Source organism: Limulus polyphemus, unplaced genomic scaffold, assembly GCF_000517525.1.
Source record: "Limulus polyphemus unplaced genomic scaffold, Limulus_polyphemus-2.1.2 Scaffold2335, whole genome shotgun sequence".
Classification (NCBI taxonomy): Eukaryota; Metazoa; Arthropoda; class Merostomata; order Xiphosura; family Limulidae; genus Limulus; species Limulus polyphemus.
The window spans coordinates 109559-117003 of NW_013667945.1; the positions used below are offsets into that span (position 1 = coordinate 109559).

A 7445-nucleotide genomic window follows, 5' to 3' on the forward strand; every position below is an offset into this window, starting at 1 on the left:
CATTTGGGAAATACAATCATTAGGGTCAAGCCATTCAACCGCCGTTATCAAGTCACTTAAAGGTGAGCACACTCAGAACAAGAAAATCACAATATATGTGAAAAATTAAGCACAATTAATTCAATTCCATTTATAGTGCTAGAGTATTAATATCAAATTGAATTTGTTAATTAATAAGAGTAGCGCACAGCCTAGTGAGTCTGAAACTAAACGAAGTAGGCTTAGTTGGGTACGACGAAAACCTATGATTATATAAACAACTTTAGTTGGTATTTTGACAGAGAAGTATTGTTCGATCACAAACTGCGTCTGAGGAACATTTTTTGTTTGTATTGTATATTTTTGGTGTTCAAAGACGATGCCTTTGTAATACTAATAGTGAAGAAATATTTTTATATAATGGGCATATGTTGGGTATGTGAATGTAGTATATTTTCCCCGCAGATTTCTATATACTAAACTAACTTGTTATTTGCTACTTTGCAATACAATGGTTTGCCGTTGTTCTTCAGTCAGAAGAAATACGACGAAGCTTTTGCCCAAAAATACCTTTCTTTAGTTCAACGTCATCGTAGTTTTATGACCCAGCAGTTTTGAATCTGTGTAAAACAATGTTTTTTGTGTGTGTGAACGGGTATTCTAAACATTGTAAAACGATACTTGATAAATCTTGATATATGAGCTGAATCAATAATGTTGCGTCAGCGAGATCACGTGACTATTGTCACACCACCTGCTTTCTAGAACTATCCCGTTTCTTCGGGAGTGCTCTAGCATTTACTAGATTGGGGGGCGGTCTGGTATATATAAGATGGTCACGGCGTGACGTGACAATAATGTGTGTGTGTAGGTAGTGAGTAATTGAACTGCAGTCAGAAAGTATTGTTGAAGTTAACGTTCGTTGTTAAAACGTTTGTAAAAGAGCGACTGTTGAAAATAAGTGTATCGGTAAAGTTATATTCAGAAAGAATAAACCAGTTTTATTAAGTAAGGACTTGTGTCGCTAAAGTTTCGTCGCAACGAAGTTACGGAAAATCAATTAACAAACGGAGACATAACAATAACAATCCAAATAAGTTGAAGGGAAGTTAAGTTATTCAGTTTTCAAGACTTTTTTTTTTTGTTAGTTAACTTTGTTATTATTGGTAAGTAGACTTTTAACTCTCATTTTTAACTAACCACAGATACAACTAGCAGCAACTGAAAAGATAACCACTTTTTTTGCTATACTCAGTTTTATAAGATCTGGAATGTTTTATGTGTCTCCATGTATATGGTGCAGAATAATAAACGTTACAGTTAACCCCAATTAATCCCTAGGCCTTGTCACGAGCTCAAAGGAATGAGTATTGTAATAATCTTAAATAATAAAATAATTGGGTAGGCGAGGAAATAACAGAATACAAAATAGAATATAAAGTAGTGGTGAAAAACTCGCCAAATTAAAATAACTTTATTAATAAAAAAAAAACGACGTTTCGGGCAACATCAGGTTACCAGTGACAAAGAAACAGTTAATATTGGAGTTAGTTGAATAATAATGAAAGTATAAAAATTGTCTAAATACATTTAATCGTAGAAAATAAACTAAATACAAAAAAAATGGAAATATAGAACAAAAATACAGGCAACAATGTAAGAAAATGAATGAACACGTGCATCGGGTAATATTGTTCAAACGGATACAATAATAAAAGGTGTGAATTTAGGAGTGAAGAACGACGGTGAATATAAAATAAAGGTAACAGAAGTGGGTGATTGAAGTGAACGAGAGAAAAAAGAGTGCTAACTTTGAACGAAAAGGTTGTAGACACTAAATATATTTATACAATTTTTGTACTTTTATTATTATTATTTTTAGCTATTACTTCCCTTAGCTGATTTGTAGTTTCAGGAACAGGTTCTCGAGCCACTTGTTACTTGTTTTTAAACTAACCCTTATATTAACTGTTTCTTTGTCACTGGAACCTGACGAAGGGCTGTTGGCGAGTTTTTCACCACCACTTTATATTCCATATTGTAATAATCTTGACAGACGAATGGGTCGTGCCAATCGAGCGCCATTTTGTCGGAGGTATAGATGTTAGAAGAATTCCACATAACTGTCCATTGGTTTTATTGTATGTGAAATGTGAACGTCTAAATGTTCTTTAAGTTCACTCCATATCTGCAAAGATAAACAATATGTCAATTATATTCAACTTTATGTATTTTACTGACAAATCTCTTCGTGGAGCTGATTAAATGGTCCATACTTTGTTTTTATTTTTTGCTGTTATGTTACAAATTATAATTTAGAAATATTGTCTTACAAAATGAAAATTTCAAATGAATTGAACACTAAATTAAATATTGTAAACTTGATGAATATCAAATTTTATGTTACCAAATGGCATAGCAATAAGTTTGATGACTTATGTTAAAAACGTTATCATGACAAGCAGTACACAGATATAGGTTGATTCTTAAAACTGGCAGGTTGGTTACCTGTCTCTACGAGTGTAAATGGTCACCATTTCAAACATTCTTGGCGTTGTTCTGACACCTTAATATTATGCTTATACCATATATCTATAATTTGTAATTTAAGATTAACAGTATTTTGTTAAAATTCTGGAAAGTTAAATTGTAACATTCGCAAAAATTTTTCGTACACATTACGTGCTGTTATTCTTGTATAGTGATAACACTTCCAGCAAGATGGCGGCAGCCTATTTATGGATAATAATGGATGGAGACGGCTTAAATGGGTAATGAAGAAAAACTTTAATATAAGTTTAACATGACAGAAAATGTACAACGTTTCGACAAGGTTTTGTCATCATCAGGATTGGATTTATGGATAGTTTAATTACGGTCAGTGGCTAGCAGTTTCTCCAATGTAAATACAACTCAATGAGACAAACAAACGAAGTTACTTAAGAGTATTTATGAATCGATTTTATTTTTCTTCGTCAAGTTTCCTGTAGCTCAAGATATTTTCTTTCTTCTTAAATTAAATATTAAAAATTGAGATCGGAATGACGTAACAAATTTTGGCCAATCAGGAGTATAGTATAGTATAGTGTAAAGGTTCAATTGGACGAGAAAATAAAGTTATACTGGCCAATCTACTGGTCTTGCATATTGTTTGCTATAAAAGAAATATTTAAATCTACCTAATTTCTTAACCCTAATATATTACAAGTCGGTACTTTGGAAGTCTTTGATATTTATAATATGAAATGAGTGTATTTCTTTTTAACTATAAAATTACTCCCATTAGCGAAAACAAAATAAAAACTATATATGTAGTTTATGAGCATATTAAATTTATTTCTGGAATAATTTATACGCTCTTTTAAAAAGTACACCTAGTACTCAGCTTAAGAAAGTTAATAAATTAAGATTTATGATATTGATCACGTGAGGAGGAGACGTGTTACAGCGCTTGACAGCGATTCTTGAAAGTCATAGAGATTGTTTGTTTGGCGTATGCGCAGTACAAACAAACACACCACGATCAACTCAACGAGTCTTGTTACTTAAACTTTAGGGTACCCAGAAAAGCTTGAAACTCTTGAATTTAAGGATTCCTTTTTCAAGTACTTAATAATTCTTGAATCTTGGTGGACAAAGTTGTGTTAGCATATTCAACTTCTCGTGAGTATAGAGGTTTCTCCCCGTCCCCGTTGGTACAGCAGTAAGCCTAACGGCTTATAACGCTTACATTTTTGGTTCGATCCTCGCGGTGTACACGGCTTATATAGTTCATTGTATATTTTTGTTCACCCACCGCCAACTTATGGGTTACTCTAATTGAATAGTGATATCTGACCGTCACTCTTATCATGCACCACAGCTTCAAAGTACAGAGCGCGATTTTATTTTCCAGCAGCAACAGGGTGCGAATCACGGAACCTCGGATCCACCATCTCGCGCGCTAATCTCTGGGCCACTCTCGGCCAATCAAACTAGTTACGTTTATAAAAGTATTAGCTGTTCAAATAGGAAACATTAATAACCTTTTTTAGTGACGTACAATAATTGAAAATGGGGGAAAAAGTCTCGTTTCCAATAGAGTTATCAATATATTTATTTAACTTTCAGTTATAATTTCATCATTATTACGTGAATTTCAGATTGATAGAAATACTAATGCAAATTTTGTGAGTCGATTTGACAAATAAACATTCTTTTATACGTCACCAAACTGCCACGTACCCATAGCCCCTCCCTATGAATGTCATGGGAGTGGGGACGGCGTTGTGATCTGACCTCCTATGTCACGCCCGTCACATTTTAAATTTAAAAAAAAGTTTCTTGAATTTCGCGCAGATCTATACTCGAGGGATATCTGCGCTAACCGTCCCTAATTTAGAAGTGGTAAACTAGGTTGTCAACACCACCCACCCTCAACTCGTGGGCTACTCTTTACTAACGAAAAGTGGAGTTGACTGTCACATTATAACGTTCCCACGGTTGAAAGGTCAAGCATGTTCGTTGTTGGGATTCGAACTCCCGACCCGCAGATTGTGAGTCGAGTGCCTTAACTGCCAAACCACGTCAGTCTATTGCTTACTTAACAGAGACAGTGTACGTTAGAAGGTAATATTATTGGGATTATGGCCGAAAATATCGTTAACAGCGAGGGTACAGTACACATGATGAAACAGTACACTCTGAGCGACCCACAGATGTAAGTCGAACGCCTAACCACCGGGTCATGCCAGCCCTTAAAAAAATAGAGTAAGGTAAGAAAGATATATTTAACACGTTAAACATAAGCTTTAACTCGATTAATGAATATTTGAATTACTTTGTTATGTAGTTGTAGTGTTTTAAATTGAAATAAAATATATTTAACACGTTGTGTTACGTAGTTCATAAGATATTTTAACTGCAGTGGCGTGAACCTTATACATTAAAACATCTAGTTGGAAATAAATTTCAAGTATATTGTCTAACTATCATACTGCCCTGTTGCAAAGAATATTTAATTAAAAACAGTAAAATTAAATACTTGTCATATTAAACATTATGCTTGGAAGGAATTTCTACCACGGAAATGTATATTTAGTATACTTAAATATATAGCTCAAAAAAGAAAACTTCTGGCAGACTAATATATTTTTAAGTGGGATAAGAGCAGTAAACTAAGGCAAATATCTCGAAATGGTAATACCAGAGTGACGTCAGCGACTTGTTTAAAAGATCAGTGTGTTGTGTATTAACGCTCGTGCTCGGTGAACGACGACTACTGCAGGAGACGGAAGGTAACGTTTTAATATAGTCTGTACTCGATGTGTTAGATATCCCTGAGTGTGAAACCACTGATAAGATTTATAGTATTGTCATAACGGTGTTGTACCTAGGACTAATGCTTGAAATGTTAAAACAGCTCTCTCTAGTGTCACTTATATCACGGAACCTTTGACTTTGATGAGATATACTTCATAAAGTTGTAATCGCCTTGTTCTTTAGTTAAATGAAGTCACGTAGCTGAGGTTTTCACAATTAGTGTCTCTTCTGTGAAAACAGTGGTTCTTAAGAAACATCCTATATATACTTTTTTTTTTCTCTCCGAGCTGCTGAGTTATTTTGGGTCTTGCGTTATGACCCATTTGACAATATGATTGCGACACTGCAGTGTCGTTTAAGTGGGTCAAGACATTTTGCTAAGTTGTTTAGAACTTGATTCCTAGAGTCTTGAATGTAGAAAAGTTTAAGTAGAGAATATAAACATATTTTCGATGTCTTTCTACAGCCCCTTTATACCAAACCACCCTCACGTGTTTGTCTACAGCCCCTTTATATCAAACCACCCTCACGTGTTTGTCTACAGCCCCTTTATACCAAACCACCCTCACGTGTTTGTCTACAGCCCCTTTATACCAAACCACCCTCACGTGTTTGTCTACAGCCCCTTTATACCAAACCACACTCACGTGTTTGTCTACAGTCCCTTTATACCAAACCACACTCACGTGTTTGTCTACAGTCCCTTTATACCAAACAACCCTCACGTGTTTGTCTATGGTACTGTTATACCATAACACCCTCACAACCCTCATGTGTATACCAGACCACCTAAAGTCACTGTATACCAAAAGAGGTTCTCAAGTGTTTGTCTAGAATGAATGTATTTACACATAGTTCCTATATACCAAGACACCCTCAGGGGTTTGTCTACAGTCCCTATATACCAAGACATCCTCGGGGGTCTGTCTACTGTCCCTGTACACCAAGAGACCCGCTAGGGTTTATGTATAATCAACGTGTGTTACTAGTGGCCATACTATGCCATGCCAAATGAAGGCTAATTATTATTTATATTAAAGTCAGTCGTCATATTGATGTCTGTTCAATTTTCTGTTTTTCACAGTCACCCCGACTGGAGCAAGGATGTGAATAATACCCAGAAAAATGTGGCACATCATTATCGACTGATCTGTCTTATAAACAGCTTCTCAGATAAGTTAAAACATGTACGACTTTTATCAAGTATACGGTAGAGAAAGACTAATGTTGTTTTGACTGATCTGTCTTATCATAAAACAGCTTGTACTGGCCAGCTCAAACCTTCATACATAAACTGGTACTGACCAGCACAAACCTTCATTACTAAACTAATTTTTGATATGAATTACAAAACACGACTCTGATGATCTAGCTGTGTTTTATTTCTCAGTAATATATATGATGATACGTTTATTTCTGTCGTAAGTTTGTGTGACGTCACTAATTCAAGAGGCCTCATCTTTCTTACCCACTCTTGTTATTGTTATAATAAAACTTTAGCCAACCTCAGGTGCAGATATAATTGATTTTCGAAATGGTTAAAGGTTTCTTTCAGGCTTAGCAACAGTAGTATTGAATTGTAAACTCTGTTCCTTTAGTTTCTTCATTGATAGAGAAGTTTTTTCTCTCTCTCCGTTGTTGTTGAGTTTCAAATAAGTGCGTCGTGTTAGTTTATGGCTGAATTTTGTTTTGTTACTGTATGTCTAAAATCAGTAAAGCTGGCTAATTTCAATTTTGTATTAAATGTGTTGCTAAGAAAAATCTTTAGAATTATTTATATTAGAATGCATGTATCGATATTTAAATTTTAGTTTATTTCGAACTTATAATGTTCTTTTATAATCGTCTGCAGCGCGCGATAGCAAGGCCTAACTACCTCCATCAATAACAGATAAATAAATATAAACGAAGTTACGACACAATGATGTGTGAATTGGTTAAACATGATATTGTTGCGTCAGCAGTCACATGACTACAGTGACGCAACGTTTCTAGAATTATCATGTACTTTGGCGAATGCTCTAGTATTTACTAGTAGGGTAGGCTGGTATATATAAGAGGTGAAAACGTGACGCGGTAAGGAAGAGATAATGTGTAAGTAGATAATGAGTAATTGAACTGCAGTCAGAGATAGACGTATTGTTGTAGTTAACGTTCGTTCGTTA

At 34.8% G+C, this 7445-nt stretch overlaps 1 protein-coding gene across 3 annotated transcripts in view; it reads left to right on the top strand.

The window, feature by feature from the left end:
• Positions 1-7445, top strand: part of LOC106466657 (octopamine receptor-like) — a 23468-nt gene that overhangs the window by 625 nt on the left and 15398 nt on the right. The window contains exon 1 of one of the 3 annotated variants that reach the window (XM_022394722.1): positions 4714-4733. The exons of 1 other annotated variant lie outside the window; for it this stretch is intronic. The gene's annotated coding sequence lies outside the window, so the exon portion shown is untranslated. Of the gene's footprint in view, positions 1-4713; positions 4734-5210; positions 5256-7445 lie in introns of those variants that run through there. One more of the 3 variants, XM_013926949.2, reaches the window with a different exon arrangement.